The 17,018-nt window shown below is 47.7% G+C and overlaps 1 pseudogene; it reads left to right on the forward strand.

Annotated features, from left to right (window-relative positions):
• Nucleotides 1-10,345: 10,345 nt before the first annotated feature.
• LOC119338892 lies at nt 10,346-11,845 on the forward strand (annotated as a pseudogene).
• The last annotated feature ends 5,173 nt before the right edge of the window (nt 11,846-17,018 follow it).

Genomic DNA, 17,018 nt, shown 5'->3' on the forward strand with positions numbered 1-17,018 from the left:
AAAAAGAAAACAAAAAGGGGAAAACCTTACCCGGGCCACTTACCTGTGCAGCCAGGCACTGTGCAGCCTAGCGGCCCAATGGGCTGGCCCAGCCGACTGGCCAGCGCCAGTCGTCCCCCTCCTCGCGCCAGAGGGACAGAGCGTGTGGTCGCCGCACGCCGCGCGCATGCGCGCCACGGCAGCTGCCTGCCTGCCCTCTCCCCTCTTCGCCTGGTCGTCCCGAACGTCGCCACGTGCCACCCCGGTCCTCTCTCCCTCTCTCTCATTCCTCCCCTTCCCCTGCTCTCTCTCCCACGCGAGCGCCTGAAGCGCTGCCACCGTCGCAGCTCACCGCCGACGCGCTCCCCGCCGTTCCCTCGCCCCTCCGTAGAGTCCACGAGCTCCGCCACGACTCCCTCATCCTCTCCGTCAAGCCACAAGACGTCGGACGCCCTGTGGAGCCGCCGTCACCATCGTCTTCCTCCTCGGACGCCGCCGACCGCCGACTCCGATTCGCCATCTCCAACGCGTCCCCGGCCACAACGAGCAGCCCTGCAGGTCCGCGGTGAGCTCCGCCACCGTTCCCCTCTCTCCGTTTAGCTGCCCGCACGCCGTAGCCCTCCTCCCCACCACGGCCGAAGCCTCTCGCCGCCGTCCATGTCGCCGTCGTCGTCTCGGCCCGCCTCCGCCCAAACCGAGCACCCCATCGTGCTCCCGGTGCCACGAGGGTGCCGCAGAGCCCCTCGGGTGGCCTCCCCGTGCCCCGCAGCCCGTTCCCGCTCGAAGCCGAACTCCGGCCGCCGCCGCGAGCTCCGCTCTGGCGAGCTCCGGCCACCCCAGCTCCCCCTACCTGCTCCGCTGGCTGCGCGAGAGCCCGGGCTACGCCCCGGTGCCCTTAGTCGCCGCCCCCGTGGCCTGGATCACGGACGCCGCCGCGTCCAGAGGTCGCCGTCGACGACCTCGCCGGCCTGACGGGTGGGCCCCGTCGGCCAGGTGATTAGCTTAGTGCTAATCACCGCCTAATTAACCACTGACACTGACCAGTGGGCCCCGGCCCCTTAATCCTTTTAATTAAGCAAATAACTCCCCCTGTTAACTAACTGTGACACTGAAGTGTGGACCCCACACGTCAGGTTTGACCCCAGTCAGCCGCAGTTGACTGCTGACGTCGTGCTGACGTCATGCTGGCGCAATAATATATTTTCTGGAATTAAAATAAATCAGGAAATTCCAGAAAATGTTCAAAACTTCAAAAATTCATATCAATTCAACCGTAGCTCAGATTGAAATAAATTATATATGAAAAATTATCAGAAAAATGCAATCTATCCATCTGTACCGGTTTCATGCATGATATAACAACTTATACTTGCTGTATAGGTGAAACACATGAATGGCATTTATAAGAGCTTATTTTGGAGTTGCATTTGAACCTTTGGTTCAAATGGACTTCATTCAAATTGAATACTAGTTGCATTAGCTCAAACAGCATCACATCTACATGCCATGTTCATGCATCATATTGTTGCATATGATTGTGTATTGATTGCCGGCACCGTTCCTTCTCGATAGGTCCTACTCCGGAGACTGTTCCAGAGTACCTGCCTGAGGAGCAGTGCCTCCCTTGTTGGTCTACCAGGCAAGCAAACCCCCTTGTTCATTTCGATAAAACCCTACTCTCTCGCTCCTGCTCTCAGTTATTGCATTAGGACAACAACGATTCATCTGCTACTTTGTGCTGCGGTAGTTGAACCCATTCCTCTGCATGACCTGTCATTGCCACAGTAAATAGTTGAAACCCACTAGCATGTGTAGGAGTTGATTGAGCCATGTTGTGTTCCTACCATGCTATGTCTGCTATTGCTTAGAGTTGTGTCAGGTCTGATTCATTGGGAATGAATTGGAGTGTTACGATATGTTCTGGTGCTGAGAGTTAAGTGTGTGAACACGATTTGGTAAAGGTAGCAGTGAGAGGCCATGTAGGAGTACATGGTGGGTTGTCTCACTGGAACCGTCTTTAAGCACCGAGTTCTATGTATGTTGTCCAATGACTCGATACTACCACACATTGGGCTCCGGGCGCTCCAAGCCCTCTCGACTTATTAACCGACTTGATCTCTGTCCAGGAGTCGCAACTAGTTTCTGGTGTTTGTAGGTAGTGCTATTTTTCTACCGAGTGGCACCCGGCAGGGTGGGCTTGGGACAGACTAGGCACAGGTGGCACGGTGTACCAAGTGGCACCCCGATGGTGGGCTTGGGAACCCTGCTCACATCGTTTGGGGCCGTGAGCGACACCCCGGCCGGATCTCCTTGCGGATGGAACCCGAATAGGCGATAAACCTGGATTAGAGTCTTGTGTGGTTAGTCAGGTCATGGCCGATACCCTCGCCAGGCTTCCGCTTGAAGGTTGTCGAGATACATGACGTGTATATGGCGGTAAGTGGCGAGAGCGTGTGTGAAGAAGTACACCCCTGCAGGGTTAACATGATCTATTCGAATAGCCGGGTCCGCGGTTATGGACTTCTTGGATGCTTACATGGTACATAGACAACTTGAAGTGTATACTCTAAAAAGCTCAAGACAAGTGTGAGTTCTATGGATGTCCTTCTCGTAGGGAGACGGGGATGAATCCATAGTAGTGTATTGTGTGGTGATTAGTGGACTCGTGTGCGCCATATCACCTCAAGAGTTTCTGGTAGTCGTAGAACGGGATAGCCACTGAGTCAAAGCTGGCTTGCTGCAACTAAACCCTACATTACCTTCTTGATACACATGCATGTATGATAAGATCTGATGTAAGTCTTGCTGAGTACCTTTGTACTCATGTTGCTTTATTTATGTTTTTGCAGTGGAGACTTCAGTCTTAATAGTGTTCTCGTGGACTTCGACGAGTAGTTTGTACCTCAGCTACGATCTTGATCGGATGTTGTAGATAGTCACGCTCTTCAGCCTTTTTCATTTGTAGATGTCTGTACCCAGACATGTAATGCTTCCGCTTGTTGCTTGTATGCTCTGTATGATGGGTCTTGTGACCCCTGTTTGAAATAAAGGCTATGATGGCTCTTTGAGCTTTATCTATGTGAGTTATTGAGTTATGCTGTGATGCCATGTTGTACAACACATACTTGCATGTTATGCGTACGTGTAACGTGTATTGCTATGTGTGGGATCTGACTATCTAGTTGTTTATCCTTAGTAGCCTCTCTTACCGGGAAATGTCTCCTAGTGTTTCCACTGAGCCATGGTAGCGTGCTACTGCTCCGGAACACTTAGGCTGGCCGGCATGTGTCTTTCTTCGTTCCTGTGTCTGTCCCTTCGAGGAAATGTCACGCGATGAATACCGGAGTCCTGTTAGCCCGCTACAGCCCGGTTTACCGGACTCCTGTTAGCCCAGTTGCTACAGCCCGGATTCACTCGCTGATGACCGACACGTTCGATGCTGGGTCATGTATGCCTGTCCCTGTAAGTTAGTGCCACTTTGGGTTCACGACTAGCCATGTCAGCCCGGGTTCTCTGTCATATGGATGCTAGCGACACTATCATATACGTGTGCCAAAAGGCGCAAACGGTCCCGGGCATGGTAAGGAGACACCCGTGGGAATACCGTGCGTGAGGCCGCAAAGTGATATGAGGTGTTACATGCTAGATTGATGTGACTTAGGATCGGGGTCCTGACATTCGGTTGGTTCGGTCGAAAAATCTTAAATCTAATCCGTTTCTGGAAACAACACATTCAACTTGCCTCGATACACTACTTCTCATCAAGTACTGACCTAGCTCATCATCATCATCTCCAAAGGGCATTAGCGGCACCCATTGGGGGTCTTTGGAAGATTTCTCTCAAGGTGGTATTCACAGAATTTATGTAAGTTCATGCATCACAAGATATGGCTCACCATCGTATCTCTAAGCACAAAATAGAGCTATGAATCATGCAAGTGTCAATGGTTCGTGCATCAATGCAACATGCATAGCATCTCATCATCACTATCATCATCATCACACATATGTAATTTTATTGAATGAAAGAGGGGTGATGATAGAGGAGGGGTGTCTCGATCTTTCGATGAGATGATAACTCTCGATTTGGTGGAGTCAACATTGATGATCCGACTACAAACGTGCAAGACGTTGTGCCTTAGCAATTGCTAAACCAATCTCCCGAGGTTACTGACGGTGCCGGAAGCACGATCAGCCTGACCACGAAGGTCTATTCCTGCATGCAATCAAAGAACAAGCAAGAATATGATAAAGCAATCTGAATGTTGCGAATATATATGAAGTGTTGATAAAAGTGGGGATCCGAAAGCGGTCTTGGTCCGGTCGTCGACACAAACGAAGTACACGAAGTTGCAATGGCTAACTCTTAACTAAACAAATCCCAAGGAAAAAGCTACTAGATGGACCTACTTATATAGGAGCAAGGGGTGGAGGCGAAGGAGGTGGGAGGAAGTCCCAAGGTAGCCTAAAACTAACCCTAGGTCGTACAAGGATTATGGGCACAAGTGGAGGTGATGCAACACCTTTGGACTTGTAGTTTGACTCGGATTCTGTTGCAGTGTCAGATTGTTATGTTGATACTCAACGCTCTATACAAATTGTAAGGTGAATCTAATTGGGTTGGAAAGAACACAAAATCTACTTTCCAACAAAAAAAGAATCACCCAATTCGGAGTCCGTATGAAAGAGTTCTTTGCGTTTTGAGTCAGGTATGTCGGTGTAGTCTGAATCTGAATCCAGAACGTGAGAGACTTGGACTCTATCTTCTCTTGGCACAAAATTGACGTGAGAGGACTTTTTGAACAACACCTAAACATATCTTCCCCCCTTATCTTCATATGTGGATTGTACAAATTTACCATACACCTGCAATTATAAATGACACAAAATTTTGTGAAGTATTTTTGTCCTGGATGACATAAATACATTATTGCATAGTTTGCATTAGAAATCACCTCACAAATATACATGTATGCAATATTTTTGGTCGTATCCAAGGTAGCCATGTCCTCATCATCCTCCCCTTCTTGAAAACAAAGCCGTCCTCGGCGTTGCTTAATCTGAAATGTGGTTAACAAAAGAGACAAGGTGTACATGTTGTATATGTATGTCATCCATTTTTAGTTACCTTGGTTTTTGCACATATGAAACATGTATACATGAGTAACCTTCATAATTCATAAAATCTAAAGACAAAATATTATCACAAGAAGTAGAAGGCATGAAAATATTGAAACTCAGTTTGCACATATAAGTGAAGCTCTTATTCATTTCAAAAGGTTGACAATGTTCATCATTAAACCAGCCTAACATTGGTGAATAAACGTTACTTGCATCAAATTTACATGCTACAACATGCTTAAATAAGCAAACATGCAATAAGTCAATGGTCACAGAATCATCACCAAGATTAGAGGTCATATCAAAATGATTAAACATTGGTTCTTTTGCATCAATAGTTAATTCAATGGGTGCACTCAAAATTGTTGGTATTTCAGTTGTTTGATCACATGACGCATTCATGACAGTAACACAATTCTCTAAAATAGGTAGTGTGCCCAAATCAATAGGTAACTCAACACATGATGTATTCAAGTTAACTAGGCATGCATCATTCTCATGTGAAAGTGGAAAATCTGGACCTTTGTCATTACCTCTTATGATCAACTCAGATGATGTAGGCACTCTCGATGGTGAAGTGTCACGTGGTGGAGATGATGTACTCCTTGCTACAATGGACGTGGTTGTCATAGTACGCCTAGTAGTTGAAGAAACATCTTTATCAACACGTGGAATGTGCACCGTGCGCTTGTTCTCCTTGTGGGCAACACGTCGTTTTATTTCCTGTTCAGCTTTGCAAGCAAGACAAAACAAATGGTTCGTAGGATAACACTATTCATGAATTTGTATCTCTTGAATATCATGGTTTAATCCTCCCCAAAATCTATCCAGAAAATCTTCTTCACTTTCTTCTAAAAATGAGTGCAACAATATAGTTTGTAAATCATCATAATATTTTGTTACCGTGTCAGTGCCTTGTTTTAAATGTTGTAATTTTTTAATCATGCCATGAGTATAATAAACATCTGTGAATCTATCTCTGTCAGGTTTTAAATCATCCCAAGTAGTAGGTATAAAATCAGGGTTTAATAGACAATAATCACCACACCAAATTAAAACAAAGCTGGAGCGTTAGGCGCCGGACGTCTGGTCCTGGGCGGACGCCCGCTCGCTGGAGCTTCTTCGTCAGCTCTTCTTCTTGTCCTTCATACTCGATGTCCTCGCCGTCTTGGCCATTGGATGTAGCTGTACCGTGGCCTCTTCTAAGTACCTGATCACACATAGTATTTCCGCTTGAGGTAGTAGCCATGTCTCATGTGTCAGAAGGGGTAGTTCGAAGAGGAGCGAGTTCACCTTATCTTTGATAGCCTTTGCTCGAGCTCTTGTCATTGGTCCAAGTGGTGCCATGGGAGATGTAGATACGTCCATGGGGATTATTGTGGGATGCTCCGCATAATCTCCCCCCCTTGGGAATGATCCAACCTCGGATCGAAAGCTTCATCACCATGGTATGGCAAAACGTCTTTGACATTGAAGATGTCGCTCACGTTGTACTTGTCGCTTGGGATGTCGATCTTGTAAGCGTTGTTGTTGTAGCGTGCGAGCACCTTGAAGGGTCCATCGGCTCGGGGTAGAAGTTTGGACTTGCGTTCGTTGGGGAAACGGTCCTTGCGAAGGTGTAGCCACACAAGATCTCCGATGTTGAATATCATGGGTTGCTTGTTGATGTTGAGCATGGTCGCGGGTCATTATACTTGGCGCTCGATGGTGCGCCTTGTATCTTCATGCATCTTCTTGAGGTAGGTTGCTCGTGCACTCGCGTCCATGTTGATGCGCTCTTGGAGTGGAAGAGGTAGAATGTCCAATGGGGACAATGGTTTGAAACCATAGACAACCTTGAAGGGGGACTTGCCGGTAGTCGAATGTCTTGCTTAGTTGTAGGCGTACTTAGCGATGGGTAGGCACTCCTCCCACTCCTTGATGTTCCTATTGATCAACACGTGAAGTAGAGTGGAGAGTGTATGGTTCGTCACCTCCGTTTGGCCGCCGGTTTGAGGATGATATGCCGAAGAGAACAAGGACTCGATTCTAAGCTTGGTGCATAGAGTCTTCCAAAAGTAACTCAAGAACTTGACGTCGCGGTCTGAGACAATCGTCTTTGGCACTCCATGGAGGCACAATATTTCCCTACAAAAAAGATATGCAATATGTGAAGCATCGTCTATCTTGTTGCATGGGATAAAATGAGCCATCTTGGACAATCGGTCCACAACAACAAACACGGTATCCTTTCCATTTTGGGTTCTAGGCAAACCAAGTACAAAGTCCATGGTAATTTCTTCACAAGGTTGATAAGGAATAGGAAGAGGCATGTAAAGATCATGCATGGGATTGAGCTTTTAACTTAGCTTTGCAACATGTACAGCATCGGTTGATGAATCATGAGATGTCGCGGATCATCTTGGGCCAAAAGTAGTTCTTGGAGAGCGTGGCGAATGTCTTGTCGCGCCCAAAGTGTCCCATGAGTCCGCCTCCATGAGCTTCATGGGACACTTTGGACGCGGCAAGACATTCGCTATGCTCTCCAAGAATTACTTTTGGCCCAAGATGTTCCGCGACGTCTCACGCTTCACCAACCGATGCTCTACATGTCGCAAAGCTAAGTCAAAAGCTCAATCCCATGGTCTTTACATGCCTCTTCCTATTGCTTATCAACCTTGTGAAGACATTACCATGGACTTTGTACTTGGTTTGCCTAGAACTCAAAATGTAAAGGATTCCGTGTTTGTTGTTGTGGACCGATTCTCCAAGATGGCTCATTTTATCCCATGCAACAAGGTAGACGATGCTTCACATATTGCAAATCTTTTTTGTAGGGAAATCTTATGCCTCCATGGAGTGCCAAATACGATTGTCTCGGACCGCGACGTCAAGTTCTTGAGTTACTTTTGGAAGACTCTATGCGCCAAGCTCGGAATCGAGCCTTTGTTCTCTTTGGCATACCATCGTCAAACCAACGGCCAAACGGAGGTAACCGTACACTCTCCACTCTAATTTGCATGTTTATCAAGAGGAACATCAAGGAGTGGGAGGAGTGCCTACCCATCACCGAGTATGCCTACAACAGCGCAAGACATTCGACTACCGGTAAGTCCCCCTTCGAGGTCGTCTACGGTTTCAACCCGTTGTCCCCATTGGACATTCTACCTCTTCCACTACAAGAGCGCACCAACATGGATGCGAGTGCACGAGCAAGCTACCTCAAGAAGATGCATGAAGATACAAGGCACACCATCGAGCGCCAAGTACAACGACTCGCGACCAAGCTCAACATCAACAAGCAACCCATGATATTCAACATCCGAGATCTTGTGTGGCTACACCTTCGCAAGGACCACTTCCCCAACGAACGCAAGTCCAAACTTCTACCCCAAGCCGATGGACCTTTCAAGGTGCTAGCACGCTACAACAACAACGCTTACAAGATTGACCTCCCAAGCGACAAGTACAACATGAGTGACATCTTCAATGTCAAAGACCTTTCGCCATACCATGGTGATGAAGCTTTCGATCCGAGGTTGGATCTTTCCCAAGGGGGGGGAGATGATGCGGAGCATCCCATGATCATCCCCATGGACGTATCTACATCTACCACAACACCACTTGGACCAATAACAAGAACTCGAGCAAAGGCTATCAAAGATAAGGTGAACTCACTCTCTCCGAACTACCCCTTTCTACACATGAGACATGGCTACTACCTCATGCGGAAACACTATGTGTGATCAGGTACTTTGAAGGAGGCCACGGAGCAGCTACATCCAATGGCCAAGACGGCGAGGACACCGAGTATGAAGGACAAGAAGAAGAGCTACCGAAGAAGCTCCAACGAGAGGATGTCCGCCCTGGACCGGACGTTCGGTGCCTAACGCTCTAGCCAGCGGAAGTCTGCCCAGGACCAGACGCCCGGCGCCTAAAGGCCCAGCCAACCCAAGCCCTAGCCGACGAGAGCTACAGTGAGCAGACGTCCGACCCCCCTCGGACGACCAGCAACACTACCCAGCGAGAGGACGACCGGCCGCACCGGACGACCGGCAAATCCACTCATGAAGTGTTTCAGCGGAAAACCGAAGCCACCGGACGACCGATGACCGGACGACCGACCACCTCCAGACGTCTGGCACAACGATCACAGAATGAAATTAGCGGAAGTTCGAGCCCTATCGGACGCCCGGACCTCCGCAAGCGACCGAACGACCGGTAGAGACCGGACGTCCACTGCCTTTGTGTGCGCAGCTTCGGGCCCGAGGCCCTTGTACCCCTTCATTCCGTCCCCTTTTGCACTTAGACTATAAATAGAACTCCTCCTCCTCCTAGTTAGGGCCAGCATTGTGATAGCTCATATTTGAGATAGAGCTTTGCTCATCCACTTGGTTTCTTCTCCTCGGAGCTCACGACCTCTTCGTAGAAGATCCCCCAAGCGGATTCAAAACTCCATCACGGGAAGAACCTTCAAGACCTCCTCACGGAGAAGACCCTTTGTATCATCCCTGGTTGACTTTGAATCGTGTATCTCTCTTTGTGTTTCGAGGATCTAGCACATGTGTGACCATACCTTGTTGGTTGAGTGATTCCTCTCGTGTTTCCCTCGAGTTCCGCTCGTTTTCCCCCTCGTGTTCTTCATGTTCTTCGTAGGATTCCCTCCAATCATGAAAGATCGGGCATCTAGGGTTCTACCCTACATCACTACTCTTCTAACAGAGTTCAGACCCATCAGTCTTTGCAATGTTGTGTATAAAATTGCATTGAAAGTGCTGGCTAACAGGTTGAAGGTGATCATACCTGATATCATATATGAGGAACAATCAGTTTTTGTCTCTGGATGATTGATAACAGACAATATTATATCTGCATATGATCTATCTTCATTTCATGAAAAGTAATACATCGAAGAAGAACAATTTTTGTGCTATAAAACTGGATATGATGAAAGCCTATGATCGCCTAGAGTGGGACTATTTATAGGCCATCATGACTAAGTTTGGGTTTGCACTAGTTTGGATAGCTTTTGTTATGAGAATGGTGAGGTCAGTATGTTTTTCAGCGTTATTCAATGGGAAAAAACTCTAGGAGTTTAAACCTTCAAGAGGTATTCATCAAGGAGATCCAATATTGCCCTACCTATTCTTGTTGGCTGACTGCCATGTCCTCTCCGCTCGCCTGAATATGCAGGAAAGCATGGTTATTTTGCAAAAACGCTAGAGAACAAAACAGCTGACCCCACCTGGTTGGACCGCCTCTTCGGTGCCGCCTCTTCTCTGAAGCGAGGGCTCTCGTCCTAGCCCCTGCGTCGGCGCTCGTGGTCGCGTCTTCTTCCGCGGCCGTGGAAGCAGTGGCGTCGCTCCTGCCGCTGCTCCCGTGCAAGCGGTGAAGAAGCTCCTGAAGAAGCTCAACAGCCCGCGCATCACACCCATCGAGCCCGAGAACGACCGCCACGTGTCGGCCATCGACGCCGTCCTCGACGGCATCATCACCTTCCGCTTCCTCTCCTGCATGCGGTCCTCCATGGCCTCCCTTCCGCCCCCACACCACATCACCCTTCTCGAGGCCGACAAGCTACACCATGAGCTCGGCTTCCCTCGCGAACGCAGTGTCTCACGCGTCGCCGCCCGCCACCCGCTGCTCTTCCATCGCGCCACTGTGGGCTCCGTCCTACACCTCGCGTTCACACTGCTCATGTGCTGCTCCTCGAGGAGGAGCGCCACGTCCACGAGGAGCTCCCTCCCCACACGGGTGCTGGCCGTCCGGAAGCTCCTCATGCTCACTGCCCACCGCCGCGTGCCCCTCTCGAAGCTCCAGCACTGTCGCATGATGCTCAGCCTCCCCGGTGACACCCGGGACCGCATCCGTGACTTCCTCGATGACTTCCGTGTCGCCGTGGACCCCAACAGGCTCCACGTCCTTGAGCTGGCGCACTGGGACCCCGCACTCGCTGTGAGCACCCTGGAGCATGACTTCATGGTGGACGAGCGCCGTGTACGGCGCATGTTCTGCTTCTCCATCCCGCACCGCCGTTCAATGCCACTGGACGAGGAGTAGGCGGAGCGCCTGGACGCGACGACCACGTTCCCGCTGGCCTTGCCATACACCAGTTGTGCTCCCCCACCTCCCTCCAGAACGCTCGTGCATGGTCGGGTCGCCGTTGCACGCATAAGCATAACTTCTCGATACTTGCTCCGTCCACACCTCACCCACGACCCTTCCTTCCTTCCTCGTTGCACATACCACTCCACCAGAGCAGAGACCCGACCCCCAAGTAAAATGACTTCTTCTAGTAGGTTATGTCGTCCAGTGACGCTACCACTTCCGCTCTTGTTGCTTCTTTTGTTCTTGAGTTCATCATCGTTGGCGCTGGCCGACATGAGTGGGCAGTACCGGCTGGCCCGCGGCTGCTTGTGTCACCATCGTCGATGCACAAGTCTGAGCAGTGGATGTGGGTCCACGACGCGAGGAAGCCCTGCAGAAATGCCGGCGTGATCTTGGGGCGCTGGAAGATACCCATTCACAACAGATAGAAAGAAAGGTACGCACTCTATTTTGTTTGCGCCTGGTTGCTTGATCGTCTCGTTGTGTAATGCGATCTGAGTGAGATTCCTTGTTGTTAATTTCAGGCGTCGACGTCGAGGCATCAGAGGAACCCATGTACCCCACCATGCCGGCGGCCTTCATGGACAGTGTGTTTGACGTGCTTGCGCACCCGCCTCTTCATCTTTGGCAGCCCCATCAGCGACAACACAAAGTCTGACACGCGCTTCACCTGGCAGCCGTCCAGCAGGGGATGTTGGACGACTTGTGATATATTTCTAATGTATCTATATTTTTGATTGTTCCATGCTGTTATATTATCATTCTTGGATATTTTACAATCATTTTATATCATTTCTGCTTTTTTTACATCACAGGAAATCAATACCAAATGGAGTCCAAAACGCAGCGGAACTTTTTGTGGATTTTTCGGACTAGAAGAACCGTATGGGCCAAGAAAGTACCTGAGGGGTGCTCTGAGGGGAGCACAACCCACCAGGGCGCACCTAGGGGCCTAGGCGTGTCTAGGTGGGTTGTGCCCACCTCGGTGGCCTTCCACACCGCCTCTTTGCTCTATAAATACCCCAATATTCCAGAAACCCTAGGAGAGTCACCGAAAATCAATTCCAGCCGCTGCAAGTTTTAGAAACACCAGATCCAATTTAGACACCATCACGTAGGGGTTCATCATGTCCATTGGTACCTCTCCGATGATGCGTGAGTAGTTCTTTCTAGACCTACGGGTCCGTAGTTAGTAGCTAGATGGCTTCCTCTCTCTCTCTCTCTCTCTCTCTCTCTCTCTCTGTCTCTCTCTCTCTCTCGATTCTCAATACAATGGTCTCTTGGAGATCCATATGATGTAAGTCTTTTTGCGGTGTGTTTGTTGGGATCCGATGAACTTTGAGTTTATGATCAGATCTATGTTTTTATCCATGAAAGTTATTTGAGTCTTCTTTGATCTCTTATATGGATGATTGATTATAGCCTCATATTTCTTCTCCGATATTTGGGTTTTGTTTGGCCAACTTGATCTATTTATCTTGCAATGGGAAGAGGTGCTTTGTGATGGGTTTGATCTTACGGTGCTTGATCCCAGTGACAGAAGGGGAAACGACACGTATGTATCGTTGCTATTAAGGACAACAACATGGGGTCTAGTTCTACATAAATAGATCTTGTCTACATCATGTCATCGTTCTTATTGCATTACTCCATTTTTCCATGAACTTAATACACTAGATGCATGCTAGATAGCAGTCGATGTGTGGAGTAATAGTAGTAGATGAGGCAGGAGTCGGTCTACTAATCTTGGATGTGATGCCTATATAATGATCATTGCCTGGATATCATCATGAGTATTTGAAGTTCTATCAATTGCCCAATATTAATTGTTTTCCCACCGTTTACTATTTTTCTCGAGAGAAGCCACTAGTGAAACCTACGACCCCCGGGTCTCTTCTTTAATATATTTGTCTTTGTGATCTATTTTCCTTTGCTTTTATTTTTAGTTCTATTAAACCAAAAATACAAAAATGTCTTGCTGCAATTTATTTTATTTTCTATCCATTTATCCAATCTATTACAACTTTACCTTGTCTCCGTGCCAATTTCTGGCACCATTGCCCGAAAGGGATTGAAAACCCCTTTAACACGTCGGGTTGCGAGTATTTGTTATTTGTGTGCAAGGGCTGTTTACGTTATGTTGAATGGTTCTCCTACTGGTTCGATAACCTTGGTCTCATAACCGAGGAAAATACCTACCGTTGATGTGCTGCATCATCCCTTCCTCTTTGGGGAAATACCGACATAGTTCTAGCAGACATCAACTTGATGTCGCGGTCAATGATGGGCGCCACGGCGTACGAGTGCATGTGATATTGCGCGACCTGTCCAGCAGGATCTTTAATGCAAAACTTCCAAGGCAAGATCACCGGGGATGTGGCTCGAACCCCGCCGTGGGGGTGCGGCTCTGCCACGCGCCCATGCCTGCTGAAGGAACCTCAGTGTGTTCCTTGAAGTTGACGGATGACGACCCGCTGCGATGTCACGTCATGGCACGAGAGAACTGCCGCCGGAAGATACCAGGCGCCGTAACCCGTTCGGTGCCACGGCACTGGTTCCAACGACACGGGAGAGCCGCCGCCTGCACTCGCGCTCGTGTAGACCTCCACGGACCGCGGGAAGGCGTTGTTGCTCGCGCTCGTGGCTGTATCCACCACCACGCTCGTCATCGCGGGGGGCTCCGACATCTGTTGACCGCCGGCCCTCCGCTCCCCGGCGTCCCTCCAGATGCGGCCATGGGCAAGTGGTGGCGATGGCCGCTGCCACGGAGCATGCGGTCTTTGTCGTTCGAAGAGCCATCCCTATCGCCGTCGTCGTTGGAGAAGGGCGAGGAGTTGAGGGTGTTGGAGGATGGGATCGGCATGGCTGAGTCGTCCCTGCTGCGCCAGATCCCAGGTACCTGTGTGACAACTCCCCTAAGCAAGATGATGCTCTGGCTGATTGCCTGCAAGCATTGGGTAGACGCACGTAGTGAGCAACGACGGCACGACATAATAGATGCAAGAAACAGCCCATCACTCATGGACGATGGTGGCAAACGACGATGGCTCTATCCCACCCGTGCGCGCGCGTCCCATGGAGGCGTGACTTTCATGTTGTGTGACTCATGTGTGTAGTGCAGTGCAGCGGCTCGCTCGCCACAGGCAAGGTGCCGAGATGGTGACGTTCGGGAGGGCAAGGGAGGTTATCCGGCTAGCATAGCCACTTTGCAAGAAACCCATCGAGTCTCTTCATATTCAAGCTGACTCAGTGACATGTCCCAGTTAATGCCACTCTGTCCATTCGACCATCGCCAAGTCAGCAGATACATAGAGCAAGTAGTATAATGGACCGTATGTGGATCCCTAGAGCAAGTTTAAAGATGGTATTTTTGGTATTTTGAACTACGGGAACTGAAGTGACTGCCAGCGTGAGTTATAGGACCTACAGTGAATTTTTCTCCTTTGAATATCACTAATGAGAGCTTGTCAGAGAAATATCAAGGGATGCTGATAGAGGCTAAGGTGTCCCATCTTTCAATAAGATGGTGGATATCGTTTTCGGTGGAGTAGACTTTGACGATCCGACTACGAACGTGCAAGGACGTCATGCCTTAGTAATAGCTAAACCAACTCCGATAAGTTACTGACCACGCCGGAGCATGATCAACCTAACCACAACGGTCTATTTCCCTCACAAACGAAGAATAAGCAAGAAACTGAAATTGCAATCTGAATATTGTGAATATAATAGGAAAGCTTTATTAATGAAAGTGGGGTTGTGTGATGTCTTGGTCTGGTCATAGAACACAAATGAAGGATGCGAAGTTGCAGCTATGGCGAACTTTTAATCTAAACATAACCCAAGTCTAAACGGTGCCTTAAGGGTTGTATTTATGGGGGAAATGGAGGGGATTTCGTCCCCCTTGGCAAGGAGGGACTAAAACAACTCCTGAGTCGTTTACCCTACAATATAGACTCTAAAATCGGCCTATGAAGTAGTATTTCAAAATTACATGGGTCTGACCCAAAAATAAGGTGGCGCAACACCTATATTAAGCTATGGACGAAATTTATGTAATGCCATCTTGTATATTTCCTCCATGTCCTTGGGTGTCATGGTGTCTCTAAAGTGCTGAAAACTCCACCAAAAACTTTGTTCTTGTTTCCCTTGCGTGCGCCATCATCTCCATGCTTGATCATGCTCCAATGTTCATCCTTCTTGTCCATGTTGGGTCCTTCATTTGTAAGCAAAACAAAAGTACCCAATTTAGGATCATCATATTCTCATGAACATTCGAATCGTTACCAAGAAATGAAAGTACCTGGTAATTTAGTTGGTGTGTGTGAGCTCTAGTAATTGGTCCAGTATATGTAGCAGTAGGGGTCGTGGGTGTAACTGTAGTAGTGATGTCCTCATCATCCTCCCCTTCTTGAATTCAAGTCATCCTCGACAGATGCTTATATTCCTCACCCACATAAGACTTCATATCGGCAATGTTATAAGTAAGACTAACCCCTCTAAAGGCAGCTCAAGTTTATATGCATTATCATTTATTTTCTGTAACACCTTGAAAGGACCATCAACACGTGGCATAAGCTTTGACATGCGCAAATCAGGAAACCTATCTTTGCATTAATGTAACCAAACAAGACCTCCAAGTGCAAAGAAAACGAGTTTTCTACCCTTATCTCCAGCAAGTTTGTATTTAGCATTCATATGCTCAATGTTTTCCTTGGTTAACTCGTGCATTTTAAAGATCAATTCAGCAAACTGTTTAGCATCAAAACTAACCCTCTCTGAAGATGGAAGAGACAACAAATTAATAGGTGCACGAGGTAGGAAACCATACGCAATTCCAAAAGGGCACATCTTAGTAGTAGAATGCAGGGAACCTTTATAAGAAAATTCAATATGAGGCAAGTATTCTTCTCACATTTTTAGATTACTCTTCAAAATAGCCCTAAGCATAGGATACAAAGTTCTATTAACTACTTCAATTTGACCATCAGTTTGGGGGTGACATGTAGTACTAAAAAGCAGTTTAGTCCCCAACTTAGCCCATAAACATCTCCAAAAGTGGCTAAGAAATTTAGTATCATGATCTGAAACAATAGTATTTGGCACACCATGCAAGCGAATAATTTCATGAAAGAACAAATCAACAACATTAGTAGCATCATCGCTCTTATGACATGGTATGAAGTGTGCCATTTTCGAAAATCTATCCATGACAACAAATATTGCTATCCATCCCCTTCTTTGTTTGAGGTAAACCTAAAACAAAGTCCATCGATATGTCCTCCCATGGAACACTAGGTACAGGCAAAGGCATATATAAACCATGAGGATTGAGTCGCGACTTAACTTTTTGACATGTAGTGCAGCGAGCAACAAAACACACAACATCCCATCTCATCTTTGGCCAAAAGAAATGTGTAGCAAGCATGTCTTTCATCTTCTTCAGGCCAAAATGCCCCATTAATCCTCCTCCATGCGCCTCCTTCAACAATAAAAGACAAACGGAGCTAGGAATGCATAGCTTGTTAGCACGGGATACGAATCCATCATTAATGACGAACTTGTTCCACGTTCTTCCTCTTTATAATTCTGCATCACATCTTTAAATTTAGCATCCAACACATATTGATCTTTGATGGTCTCCAAACAAAAAAAATTAAAAGTCAAGTCGTGAAAGCACAATATAACGATGAGACAATGCATCAACAATAACATTTTCTTTACCCTTTTTGTGTTTAATGACATAAGGGAAACTCTTAATGAATTTAACCCATTTAGCATGTCTATAGTTCAACTTTGCTTGACTTTTAATATCTTTCAAAGATTCATGA

Source organism: Triticum dicoccoides, chromosome 7B (genome assembly GCF_002162155.2).
Source record: "Triticum dicoccoides isolate Atlit2015 ecotype Zavitan chromosome 7B, WEW_v2.0, whole genome shotgun sequence".
Taxonomy (NCBI): domain Eukaryota; kingdom Viridiplantae; phylum Streptophyta; class Magnoliopsida; order Poales; family Poaceae; genus Triticum; species Triticum dicoccoides.